Raw genomic sequence first — 14,310 nt, forward strand, 5'->3', positions numbered from 1 at the left:
TCAGATGAATTCATGAGTAGAGTTAGGATTTATATATAGTAAAGGTTAATATTTTTAGTCGGTATAGCTTATAAACATGCAAGCCATGCTCCCCACTCCTTATACTTGCCATTCTTGTTATTCAGTACTTCCATTAGTTAGCGCTAAGGGTCTTTAATCCTCTTAACCACCACTTACAAAATAGCGGGAGGTTTAAAAACTGCCTTGTATAGTCCTGGTGACTTTTCTTGGATTTCGAGTCTTGTGAGCCAGGCTTAAAATCTTCTTAACCGGCATCACATCGACTCGACTGTACTTGGCGTCATTTGTAACTCTTACTACATACAAATCCTAGTTCTATTCATGAGGTACGGTTGACCAGTGGTATGGCTTTCGGACTTGTTGGCCAAGGAAGATTACATTGTGAAGTCGGAATAGTACCGGCACAGTCTAGTATATACAGTCACGAAGCTCAGTGCGTAGTAAATATGCATCCGTAGATAGTTGCTAACCACTAGGATCGCTAATATCGTCTCATTATAGGCAATGCGAAATAATACCACAGCCCCGCAACTTCAACGCTTTTTTCGCCAACATTCGCGACACTAGCGCCCAAGCGGCAGGCAAGGCACTCGTCATAGGGTTGATACAGTCTCGTTCAGCTAGCACGTGCTTTAAAGGGATGCGAGATGTTATAATAACGTTTTAATCATGCGTCGGAATAAAGGCAATGACGAAAACTGCAGTAACAACAAGTTTAAATCTCCGAATTTGTCGTTCTTCCGCTTCCCTAAAGACCAAGAGAAAATCATAACTCAGTCATAACCAATAATCCACGTTGTAGGTAGCCTACGTATTGTGTTCTATAAAACATTTAATAGTTTTCAGTTACCTATTTGTATGTGAGGATGGAGAGTTTAAATAAAAACAAAGTAAATACCTGTTACAGTATATTATTTTTTTTCCGAGATTATATGTGCAAATGTGTAACCATTCCGATTTTGGATAATGTATCTACAGTTTTTAATACAAGTAATTCCATAATTTTTGTATTCGTGATTTTTTCTTTTTATTTTTCAAAAGTTGAATGTTATGTCGCATTCAAGTAGGGATCATGGTGTTAATTTTTCAAGAATTCATGGAGTATTTTAATCCTTTTGCAAAATATTCACTTCTCGAATAAATCCAGACTGTGTTGATAAGCTTCTTATGTGTTGGTGTAAATTTATGTGGCAGACGTATTAAGTTCTCAAGAAATAAAAGAGCCTTTTTAAATTTAATATAAAAAGCAACTTTTTCTGTAATAATTTGCATGACTGTTATTGGTGTTGATTTTACATTCCCAGTGATTATTTGAACAGTTCAGAGCAGAAGTGGTGTAAGTCAAAATTAGGTAATGAGGTTTAAAGTAGAAATTCTGAGAAATACAGCGCAAAGTAGCAATTAATATATCTTTCGTGCTATTCACTGACTACTAATAATTTAAATAAATTCAATATTAACTGCTACTTTGCGCTGTATTTTACGGAATGTTTACTTTAACCCTCATTACCCATTTTTGACTTACACCTCTTCTGCTCTGAAAATAAAATTAGGTCTACATTTTATGAGTTAATTGAAGTTACAATTTTTTCAACAAAATTGTGTGTTCATTTATTTGTTCTCACCTACGTCATATTAACAGTAAGTGCATGTAAATTACGTATTATATAGGTAAGATAAGTTAAAATTAAGCTTATGTGTGAAAACTGGAAATGTAATGTAAAATGCGGTAAACTTGCCATAAAAATTTAAATCATAATATCAGCAATATTGTGACTCAAAATAATAAAGGAAATACCGGTTCTTAAGAAATGGAAAAATAATGAACTTCATAAATCAATGTCGTATTAAGGTTTAAATCCTCCTCTTTTTTTTTTTTTTTCAAGTTTATATCAGCATCCGAGTTTACCCCAATTTGCGGTATGGAAAATAGTTAATTTCTCAGGAAATAGGGAGAGGAGTTCACCACGCGATGTGCCCTACAAGATATGCCCTACAATTTTGAAACTACTAATTTTGACTCTTCTCACAGGACACATAGAATTCCAATGATTCATAAATATATTTACGAATGAATTGAATTAACCGTCCACGTACGAATAATTATATTATTTAAAACCATGATACGTGAACAGGGCCATGATTCAGTTGAAAGGAGCAGAAAGAATTACGTTTATTCCCAGCTTCTGAAACTTGTAGATTGTGTAACTGCGTGTGAAATTCTTCTAGGATTCTAAAGTAAAATTAATAAGAACCATATACACTTACTGTATAGCATAAAAAATAAAATAAATTACGCAAAACCCGTTTTCTGATGTGTTATCATATGTCGTGTGCACACTTTTTAACTTGTCTGCCGCTAGAGGGCTTCTGTCGCGCCAGCTGTCAAATGTTGGCATATTTTATACGTATGAGTTGCGCGACTGTATGTATTAGACTGTGATAATACCGGCAGAGTCTATTGTTCCTAGCTTCCTCACAACTCAAGCTTCGTGATACTAGAACAGGGCCGGGCATGAGAGCGGCTCAGTCTAGTCGACCAGAGCTGCTCTTGCTCCGAAAGGCACTTCAATTCCAAGCCAGAGCAGAACGCTCACGCAGTGGCGGACTCGCATTACAGCTACCTTCCCTGCATTAATGTAACAAGAGCCACGGTTGTTCTAGACATTCAGTCTGTCAGTGCATAATAGTCTATAAGGATATTACACCAATCCATTGTACATTACAGAATTTATATAACACTCTTATTAATTTAATGAAATAAACTTCGCTCTATGCACATACACAAATCATTACGCTTATTTACATAATCCATACGCACATACTGCAACCTCCTCACCACGGTTCTACGAGACAGGCGTATGGCTTCCACTTCCCCCACTTGCTGTGGACAGAGTTCATCTGCCAATATAATTAAACATCGCTTGATGAATTCACCTTCGTTGAATGTTTTCAATTCCTTTGCAATTTCGTGGCAAATTTTGTACCTAATTCTCATGGCCGATACACTAAGTGCATTATTGTCATCCTGTTAATATATGATATGATATGATATGATATGATATGATATGATATGATATGATATGATATGATATGATATGATATGATATGATATATGATATGATATGATATGATATGATATGATATGATATGATATGATATGATATGATATGATATGATATGATATGATATGATATGATATGATATAACTACAAATTAATACAACTTAAAGAAAATGTTTCTCAGGTACATTATATTAGAGTATCTATTCGATATTTATATTGCATTATAAGTTATTATAGTACATTTAGTAATATATAAATTTAAATTATACAAATATTATATATCATAGTATAGTATATTACAGTTCATGATATATAATATTATATATTATATATCATAATACTTGTATAATTTAAAATTATATATTACTAAGTGTATAATAACTTATAATGCAATGCAAATATCGAATGGATACTCTAATATAATGTAAGTGAGAAACATTTTCTTTAAGTTGTATTAATTTATGGCGTTCATTACCGACATATTTGTCATATTCAGTAGCATGTTGCAAAGAATAGTGCCGTTGGATATTGAACCTCTTAATCAGTTGGAGTGTTTTATGACAAATTAAACACTTTGCTAATCCACTGCTCTCTACGAAAAATAACTACTCCTCCCAGGATATATTAAAAGCATTGAGAGTAGCGGTCCGCTTTAGTCTATGAGCGGAAGCTCCGTCTTCAAAGTTCGCCTTCATATTGCAAAGTCACCACTGCACTGACACTGAATGACGTACAGTATGCATACGTCACACCGCTCGCGAGACACGCTCTTTAAAGCACACAGCGCTCATTTCTCAGAATCACGTAATGTGCCCAGCCCTGCACTAGACTATGGTACCGGTGCACAAAAGCCTACTTGGATTGAAATGGTTAGGATTGCGCTTGTCCCATCACATATCAAAGCCAATAATACAGAGTTCCTATGAAGACCGGTTTGAGTCACCGGCGTATAGTCGGCTAAGACACTTGCTTATCTATCTGGAATTGCGCTTGGGCGCGGGTTCGATTCCTGCTTAGGCTGAATACCTGGTTGTTTTTTTCTGAGGTTTTCCCCAATCGTAAGGCAAATGTTAGGTAATCTATGGCGAATCCTCGGCCTCATCTCGCTAAATATACTCTCACTATCACCAATCCTATCGACGCTAAATAACCTCGTAGTTGATACAGCGTCATTAAATAACCAAGTAAAAAAAAAAAGTTTTCACTCCAACCTCTACCTAACAAAATCTGTTGTCGGGCGGTGAGCGATCTGACGCCGGTGTACGGACAGGTGCATGCACGCTTTCCTACGGAGACCATTCCCACTCCAACCCTTACCGCTTAGCTTCCTCAGGACAGGAGCTTCGCAGTACAGTCATTAAGCCAATGGAACAATACTACCTGGGACAGGTCTGCATAGAAACTGTCTGTACATTAGTAAATAATATTGTAATGTGACTTAACCAGAAGTATATAACAGATGTAATATAATTATCATAAATGGACAAGTAATTAGTAAATGAGTAGCCTTCATTAGATTCACTGCTTAGATTATTAAGCATATTAGGCTATATTCCGTTTTTTTGCTTATCAAATATCCTTCTCTACTAAGCTATATACATTGTCATATACAGAGTGTTTAAAAAATACGGGGCATAATTTCAGGTATGTATTTCCCACATGTAGACAATCAAAATAGTTCATTACAACATGTGTCCGGAAATGCTTCATTTCCGAGTTATGGCCTTCACAACATTGAAATTCACCGGAACGTTTTTCTTTCCGCAGGTCGTTGTCATTACAGAAGATGTTCAAAATGTCCACCTCCTGCTTGAATACAGACCTCACATCGATGTCTCATTGACCTGCGAACACGATCCCAAACTCCAGGAGTATTGCGTATGTCCTCAGAACATGCCACAATTCGATTCCGAAGGGATTCCAAATCAGGCACCGGAGAAGAATAAACCAATGATTTTAAATGGCCCCACAAGTAGAAATCGAGAGGGTTCAGATCAGGTGAGCGTGGAGGCCAAGCAATTGGGCCACCTCTACCTATCCATCGATCAGGAAACCTTCGATCCAAGTACCGGTGTGCAGGAGCGCCATCATGCAAGAAGTGAATGTGTTGACGATTGATCAGTGGAGAGTCTTCTAAAACATGAGGTATGGTGTTTTCCAGGAAGTTTGTGTACGCCTGCCCCGTAAGTCTGTTTACAAGTACATGGAGTCCAACTAATCGATCACCAACGATACCGGCCCACATGTTGAGGGAGAACCGCACCTGGTGATGAGATGGAACAGTTGCACGTGGGTTTTCATATGCCCATACATGCTGATTGTGGAAATTTGTTATGCCATCTCGTGTGAACTGTGCTTCATCTGTATTATTTAATACTAAGGCAGGAAAGTTCGGATTTACACCACACTGCTGCAAGAACCACTGACAGAACCTAACTCGTGCAGGGTAATCTGCTGGTGACAGGGCCTGTAAACGTTGCAAATGATAAGGATACAATTGATACTCTTTCAACAGTCTCCAGACAGTCGTATGAGGAACATTGACTTGCAACGCTACCCTTCGTGTGCTGATAGAAGGAGTCATGTTCACAGCCTCCAGAATCTCCTCCTGTACTCCTGGAGTTGTAGATCTTGGTCTCCCCTTCCCAAACCAGGAGAGTTAAATTTTCCATACTCGCACAGACGGTAATGGAGACGTACAAATGTCTTCCGATCTGGACATTGTCGCTGTGGGTATCTCTCCTGGTACAAACGACGAGCCAGCGCAGCATTGCCGTCCGCCTTACCGTACATGAAGTGTATCTCTGCCAGCTCTTGATTTGAATACATGTCGCACAGTCTAACGCCTACACAACACTGAATGTAACCTTCGCCTCGGAATGAACTGTCAGAGTGCCCTCTTAATGTCTCCTTTGACGGCAACGACCTACGGAAAGAAAAACGTTCCGGTGAATTTCAATGTTGTGAAGGCCATAACTCGGAAATAAAGCATTTCCGGACACATGTTGTAATGAACTGTTTTGATTGTCTACATGTGGGAAATACATACCTGAAATTATGCCCCGTATTTTTAAACACGCTGTAGAGTTGTATCATAATTGGAATAGGATGCAAAGTTAATCAATTTTAGGTACATGTTGGTACTACTTGCTCCTGTAGTCACTTAATGGTGTCAGATATGCTTGAGTTGTTTGGTTTGTTGTGGATAACTTAGTGTTGCTGTTCATCCAAAGTCTATCAAGAAACCATTAGGCCGACACATGCACAGATTTATCCCTTACTCTAATGCATCATACAGACTAAATTAATTATATGTGCAACGAAGATATAGTTATCGGTAGAAATAATGAAAAAAAAATGTATTTTGCACAGATATAATTAACAGAAAATTGAGTCTTGAGGTGACCAATATTTTGTGAACATTCCCTTATTCTTTATTAACACGTTGATTTTGTCAAGGATGCTGTAAACCAAAGTTTGACACTTTCTTTGAATATCAACATCATTTAGCCAGATATCAGACAGTGCTTAAATGAGTCCATGTTTTGTTGTAAGCCTCATTTTGTTCACTTTCTTCTTCAGTATAGATCACAGATTTTCAATTTCGTTCATGTCCGGTCTTCTTGCAGGCTATGGGAGAATATCTTCTGCGGTATATATTTAAAACACCAGTAGTACCAACATAGGCAGGAAAAAATAAACTTAACCATTGGAAAAATGTATTAGAAGATATAAATAATCATATTTACAACAATATAGACTCTGTGAATTATATTGGTAGTTGATATGACGAATTACATTATGTTTCCAAGAAAACGTTTTAGTCTAAAAAAATTTGTCCACGTTAATTCTAAATCAGAAATTCAATTACCATATGATAGTCAGAAAACATTGCCAAGAAAGGAAGAAATGGAGAGAATTTATTCGGCAGATATTTCATTTTAATACCAGAGTAGACTTCTAATTTGCCTGCATTTTCTGAATATGAAGAGTCAATAGTAGATTGCTGGTTTGGAAATGTGTAAAATAGCAAAATTTGGTGGTAACCAAATTTCAGGAGATGTGTGCTTATTCACATGTGTGAAATGTGGAATAGTGTGTATGGCAAGGGAAGTAAAGGCAGACTTTTCAAAGTGCAGGAAAAATAGATTTTGTTATTGATAGTAGGGCAGTGGGTGAAGAAATTGTAATATGCAAATAGATATACTTGTAACAGACTCAATGAATAATAAAAATATAGACTCTGATTTCAAAAACATTTCAGTAGGAAGGCGGAAAATATTATTTGTACGGGAACTCAAATTTATACCAAGAAGAAAGAAAGAGATTGGATGGTAAAATATCGTCGTTGTTCCGGCAATAACTCCCATGTGACGAATTTATCGATTTTCAGATTTTTGCTCTATTAAATAACTTAAATAGTGATACAGCAAATAATAAAATCTCATATATGTAATTCTGTTGCTTTCTTTCGAAAATGTAAGAATTCACAATCTCCTATGCACTACTGCCATAGAAGAATAAATGTGTTTTCTCTTCCTACTGAAAATTTTCATATTTTGCACATAGGAGTTATTGCAGGAACAACGATGATATGTAATTCGAGAGTATGATGATGATGTTGATTTTGTAATTTTTGTTGAGAAAAGAGTGAACTATACAATAATGAATATTTCAGAAATACAATAACCTTAGACAAATCCATTGGGGGACCACTTAAACACTGGCGTGATTGTCTTATGTTCTTTACCGAAATATGGGAAAGAATACACGTTAAAACAAGGCATTAAGAACACGAATAAGATGAAAATAAATCATTTTGAGAGGATTCTACTCAATTTTCTATTCTTCAATCTGTCGTACACAGAAGAAATGAAACTTCCGTTACTGGATCTGTGGCAAAAGTCTTCCACATTCGCACAAATATTTTCAAGATTGAATTACCGCCATAAAGGCAAAGCAAGGAAATAAAACCCATTTTCTTCAGGAAGGAGATATTCTTGAAAGAATGACTCTTTGAAATGTAATAAAAGAGAGGTCTTTGTATTTGAAATAACAGATACAAGTATGTATTACGTTGGTTAACTTTAAAAAGTGGAATAAAATAACCTCTTTGAAGGTTTGACAAGATAGACGGCTGTAAAATTTCTGATATGTCCTGTTTGACAAAATCTTGAAACAAACACATGAAATAAATAAATAAATAAATAAATAATAATAATAATAATAATAATAATAATAATAATAATAATAATAATAATAATAATTTCTGTTTCACAATCTGAGTTCGTAAAGTTAAACTTAACGAAAGAAGTCAGATCTTTACAAAGATGTATATTATTTTTCCTTAAAATCGTTGCATAATTTCCTTCTCCATCGTTTTCCTCATCATTCTGATGTTCACAGAATATTAATTTATTCGTTGTCATCATCACCACAATTGAAGGCCTGATCCATTTCAACTGATCAGTTCCCACGCATCTAAATGTTAACATTTGACATTCTCAAGTACTGAATCTCTCAACGCATTTGAATATTATGTTACGTTATGTTATCCTGAAGGGCGAACCTTAGAGCTAGGACTAGGACAGTGGCCGGCATGTTCCGTGCTCTGTGACGTCATACGACGGAGCCGCCTTGCTCTTTGCTCAGCTATCTCTGCATATTGTGCACACCGTGGAGAGAAGGTTCAACTGAACAGTGGCGGTATGGCGCTTATGCAGTGACAGAGCGCGACTCAACTCTTTCTCAGATAGTATGGGAACAACACAATTACAATACATTTTTACCAAAAAAACTATACAACCGAAATAAATCAATGTATAAAAATATTTTGATTTGTAATAAATTTAATATATATACAATAACATGAAATTCATAATACAGCCAGCTGCAGAAGCGTTCGCATATATAAATGAGGCTCCGAAACTGCTATAAACATACAAATATAGAAATAAATACTATAAGCGAGTGATTGGCAGTATCAGTAATCTGTGATGTCATCTCTCAGAGCAATCGTGCTCTCTTTTAAGAACATCGGCATTCAGAGCTCTGAGGGCGAAGAATAGCTTCAATACTGAACTCTACAGTGACGACCTATAGGTGCGCCGACTTTGCCGGTAAATTGATCTACATAACTGGCCTTCATATGGGTGAATGATGGACAGTTAAGTACCCATCAATAGTAAAAAAAACAATACTTTGATTTATTTTATATTGCTACGACTAACACATAATGTTAACAAAAGCGAACATACAAATAATTTCTTCACCCATATGAAGTTAGTTGCGTAGACCAATTTACAGACAGCCACCTTTGGCGCCCGAAAAATCTGGAACTTTGTCTATCGCTGGATATAATGCATAGGCCTAATATTTAATGGTTCAATACGTAACATTCAATTCTTCATTACACTCATATTTATTTTAATTTCAAATGACGATAATTATAAAGACGAAATTGCAATTAAAACAAAGCAGAATGAAAGAAAATGTCAACAACAGACTTCAAACTCATTCACTGCTTTTCAGACCAAAAGGAAATAACTACCTACGCCCTAACAATTATTATTAAAATTACTATTACACTTTTACTACGTCATACTACTTTTGACCAATAAAACGGTACGAAAGCACGTCTTTCAACCAATCATGGTTGCTTATCGCACAATTTTATCGCTTCCCTAGCATTTGTTTGTTCCTATCACTACCCTAGCATTTGTTTCTTTGTTTTCCAACATTTCAAACTGCAAGTTCTTTACGATACTATAAAACATGATTTACGATCGTAATTTGTTTCCCGCATGGATAGTCGACTGAAAATGGCGGCTCCGTTCAAACATTTTGTTGAAGATAACATTAGTGAAATAGAATTTTAGTAAGTCAATTAATATCTATTTTATTGTATTAGAGTACTTTATTTTTTCTAATCTTTATATACTTTCTTCTGTTTTTATCACATCCCTACCATTTGCTTCTTTGTTTGTCAACATTTCAAACTGCAAATTCTTTACGGTAAACCTACCATAAAACATGTTTTGCGATCGTCATTTGCTTACAGCATAGACAGTCAACTGAAAATGGCGGCTCCGTTCAAACGTTTTGGCAAAGCTAACATCAGTGAAATAGAATTTCAGTAAGTCAATTAATATTTTATTGTATTAGAGTACTTTATTTCTTCTAATCTTTATACACTTTCTTCTAATCGTGTAATAGTCAACTAAATTCCACTCGAGTTTTGATTTTCTCTAGATAAATCAAAACATCTAGTGAGATAATAGCACAGTTGATAATAGCACAGCAGTAAAAATTTCGTGTTGTTGCCGCTTTGAAATAGTGAAATAAGAATCTCATAGATCGATAGGAAACATTTCGAGTTTTTGCCATCTTGAAATCATTACAAATGATCAGTTCTATATGGATTTAGTCATTTTATGTTGCGTGTAAGTAACATTACTAGCTGTTGCATTATTGAATCAGAAAAGTAATTTTCTGTCATTTCCATGGTATGTTTAACTCGAAAAATCAATTTTTTTAGTTGTTTCCCTTTTGAACTAAGTCGTCGAAATTATTTTTTTCATAATACTTTAGGAGTTATGTAAACACGGAAGCTGAATTGGCCTTCGTATAAAATTCATTTACATTTCATTGAGTTGCATAAGTAAAAATTCCGTGTTCAAAACTCGTCTTCTTGTCGGCGTCCGCCTCTATACAAAACTTTAGCAGACTCAATGAAGACAGAACAGAACTCATCTCTTATTCTAAATACACAAATTATACAAGGGACGATAGAATATAAACAGAAATTTTAAGAAGTTTTTCTCGAAGTCTTTCAATTCTTGTTAGGTGGCCCGAGCGGGACGAGGTGGAATAAGAGCTACGCCACATATTGAATGAAGTCGTCAAGAGATTTACTTCTTGAATGGGACTTTGTCAGCATCGCGGACGGAATAGGCTTCATGTACTACGCCCTTCCTTTGGCATCACTGCTAAGGTCTGTAATACCCAACACTTGGTCCGTGAGTTATTCTAATTTATATCTAATTCAAGACTAATCCTTATATAACTGCTACGTCTTATTGATTCACTAATTTTTATTCTTCTTCTAACTCCAAAATAATTTCTGCTATGAAGTATTTATTGTATTCTTCACCTGATATAATTAGGAACATTAAATCCAGACGTTTGAGATGGGCAGGACATGTAGCACGTATGGGTGAATCCAGAAATGTATATAGAGTGTTAATTGGGAGGCCGGAGGGAATAAGACCTTTGGGGAGGCCGAGACGTAGATGGGAGGATAATATTAAAATGGATTTGAGGGAGGTGAGATATGATGATAGAGACTGGATTAATCTTTCTCAGGATAGAGACCGATGGCGGGCTTATGTGAGGGCGGAATGAACCTCCGGGTTCCTTAAAAGCCGTAAGTAAGTAAGTAAGTAAGTAAGTAAATAAGTAAGTATGTATTTAGAATTTAATTCTTGTCTACTAATTATGGGCCACATTCATAAACATTCTTAGCGCGGGCTTCCGGTGGATGATCAGCGAACTAACATTTTTCGTATTCATAAACCAGTGTTAGCGATATATGATATGAATCCTGTACAAGTAATCAATCAATAGCCGAAGCTAATTTAGTACGCTCATAGCGCGGGCTAGCGAAATGTCTCTGCATAGCATCCTTAAATTCCAATTTATATGTTATTCTAATCTAATTTTACTCTAATGATAATTATATTCTTAAATTCTTTTAAATATTCTCAGTTTCTATTCCAATACTACTCCTGATGAATTATCGATATTTTTAGTAGATTATTTAAGGGCACCAAATAGTAATTCTATTACAGTTTGTGGCTAAGAAGTATAATTTCTAAACTTTAATATTTTCACTTCTATTAAGGATAGGTTGCGGATAGAGGAGACGGCCTTAATATATGGAGGGTAGCTGTGAATATATTGAATAAGCAGTCGCTGACAGCCGATGAGGAGTGGTCCTCCAGCTTGGGGGTTGAGCGAAGGGCTAACAACCCATCACCGTAAAAAACAGTTGTTACGAAACCTTCAAATAAGCCTCGGAATGGGATGCATATAGAGTGTTATTTGGGAGGCCGGAGAGAAAAGGACCTTTGGGGAGGCCGAGACGTAGATGGGAAGATAATATTAAAATGGATTTGAGGGAGGTGGGATGATGATGATGATGATGATGATGATGATAGAGACTGGATTAATCTTGCTCAGGATAGGGACCAATGGCAGGCTTATAATAATAATGATTTATTTTAGCTGGCAGAGTTAAGGCCGTAAGGCCTTCTCTTCCACACAACCAGCAAAAAGTGTATATACATATGCATGAACTTACAAAGAATTCAACAATTTGATTTAGATGAGAGTTACATATATACAAGAGTTATTTACGAATTAAACAACAAAATACTATGAACTATTAATTAAACACTGAAATAAACTGTGTAGCAGAATTAAACTAAAATACATAGAATGTTAATATATTTCAAATTATATTAGATAATAGAAAGAGATTATTATGAGACAATTTTGAAAATGCAGCACAATCAGGATGATGTCTAAAGAAAAAAAGCAACAGTGTAGTCTGTAATATTTTAAATCAGTATGATTGGAGTGAAATGCTAATAAGGTTATCTTTTAAGCTGTTCTTAAAGGTGTTTGTTGTCTTGCAGCCCCTAATACTTTGTGACAAGGAATTCCATTGACGCGAGGTGGATATTGTAAAAGATGAGGAATAACAAGATGTTCTATGAAGAGGTATATTTAGCGTGCCACAGATAAGTGATCTGGTATTTACGTCGTGGTTAGAGTATAGATAAGAGAAACGAGACGAAAGGTAATTTGGTGTTGAGGTGTGCAGAATTCGAAAGAGTAAAGACAAAGAGTGTAAAGTTCTGCGTTCTTTAAGTCGGAGCCACGAGAGACTTGCGAAGGACGGTGATATGTGATCATATCGTCGGATGTTGCACACGTATCTGAGGCACATATTCTGAGCTCGCTGTAACTTGACTGACAGTTCAGAACTTAGATCACTTAACAAAACGTCACAATAATCGAAGTGCGGCATTACTAGGGTTTGTACTAGGGTAAGTTTTAGTTGCTGGGGCAAGAAGTTTCTCAAGCGACTCAAAGAGTGAAAGGAGGAACAGATTTTTTTTATCGTTTCTTTAACTTGAAAATTCCAACTTAGATTATTATCAAAAAAGAAGCCAAGATTTTTTACGACAGATGAATAAGGGATTAGCGTGTTGTTAAGGGTAACAACTGAAAGATTACTGTTATTAAGGGAGTTAACTAAACGCTTATGTCCAATAATTATGGCTTGAGTCTTACTTGGATTAAGTGCGAGTCCGAAATTGGCCGCCCAAGTGGAGACAGTGGCTAGGTCACAATTTAACTTGTCAATCGATTCATTGATCGTATTGGGTCTGGAATGTATGTAAAGTTGTAGGTCATCGGCATAGAGGTGATATCGGCAATACTGTAAGTTCTTTGATACGTCATTAATGTAGATAGAGAAAAGTAGTGGTCCTAATACGGAGCCCTGCGGCACTCCCGCCTTTATCTGAGGGATACAATGAAACTCCGGGTTCCTTAAAAGCCAGTAAGTAAGTAGCCTAAGTAAGTATTAAGGATAGGCCCTGAAAATTTTTCCATTTATTAAATACACATTTATTAATATAGAAGAATGGAAATGAATCCTGCCCCGTTATTTCTTTATGATTACCAGGTTTTGAAATTATGAAGGATACAAAAAAATGTTTCAACGTACACAGAACTTATATTTTATGTACTGACCGCTGGTGCGATGTTTTACTTCTCGGCGTCTGGGCATGTCGCAGCCGACCGCACTCGTACGTTAGCCCCGCTACATAAGCGTGTATAAAATCTTAGATACCTTATCGGCCTAGAAGATGCTGGAAATGTCGTCCTCCCTCGGCTAAACGGACGTTTATCAGGAAAATATATAGTGATTAACACGATTGAGTTCGGCAACTGTAATGTTTCTGATTTCATTTGTTCGATATTTAATCTCATAATAATTAAAATGCTCAATTTAAGAACAATGAAGAGCAGACAAAGTGTGTTGCAATTGTAAAAAATCGGTTCGAAAATTTGTCTTGCGCTAACAGCACACCAAACTTCAACTTTCCTTTCATGAAGAAGATTTCTTGTACACGATGTGGATTTTAAGAAC

At 36.0% G+C, this 14,310-nt stretch overlaps 1 protein-coding gene across 2 annotated transcripts in view; it reads right to left on the bottom strand.

Annotated features, from left to right (window-relative positions):
* Nos (Nitric oxide synthase) overlaps positions 1 to 14,310 on the bottom strand; it is a 501,742-nt gene that overhangs the window by 173,352 nt on the left and 314,080 nt on the right. The window lies entirely within an intron of this gene.

This window comes from Periplaneta americana, chromosome 16 (genome assembly GCF_040183065.1).
Source record: "Periplaneta americana isolate PAMFEO1 chromosome 16, P.americana_PAMFEO1_priV1, whole genome shotgun sequence".
Classification (NCBI taxonomy): domain Eukaryota; kingdom Metazoa; phylum Arthropoda; class Insecta; order Blattodea; family Blattidae; genus Periplaneta; species Periplaneta americana.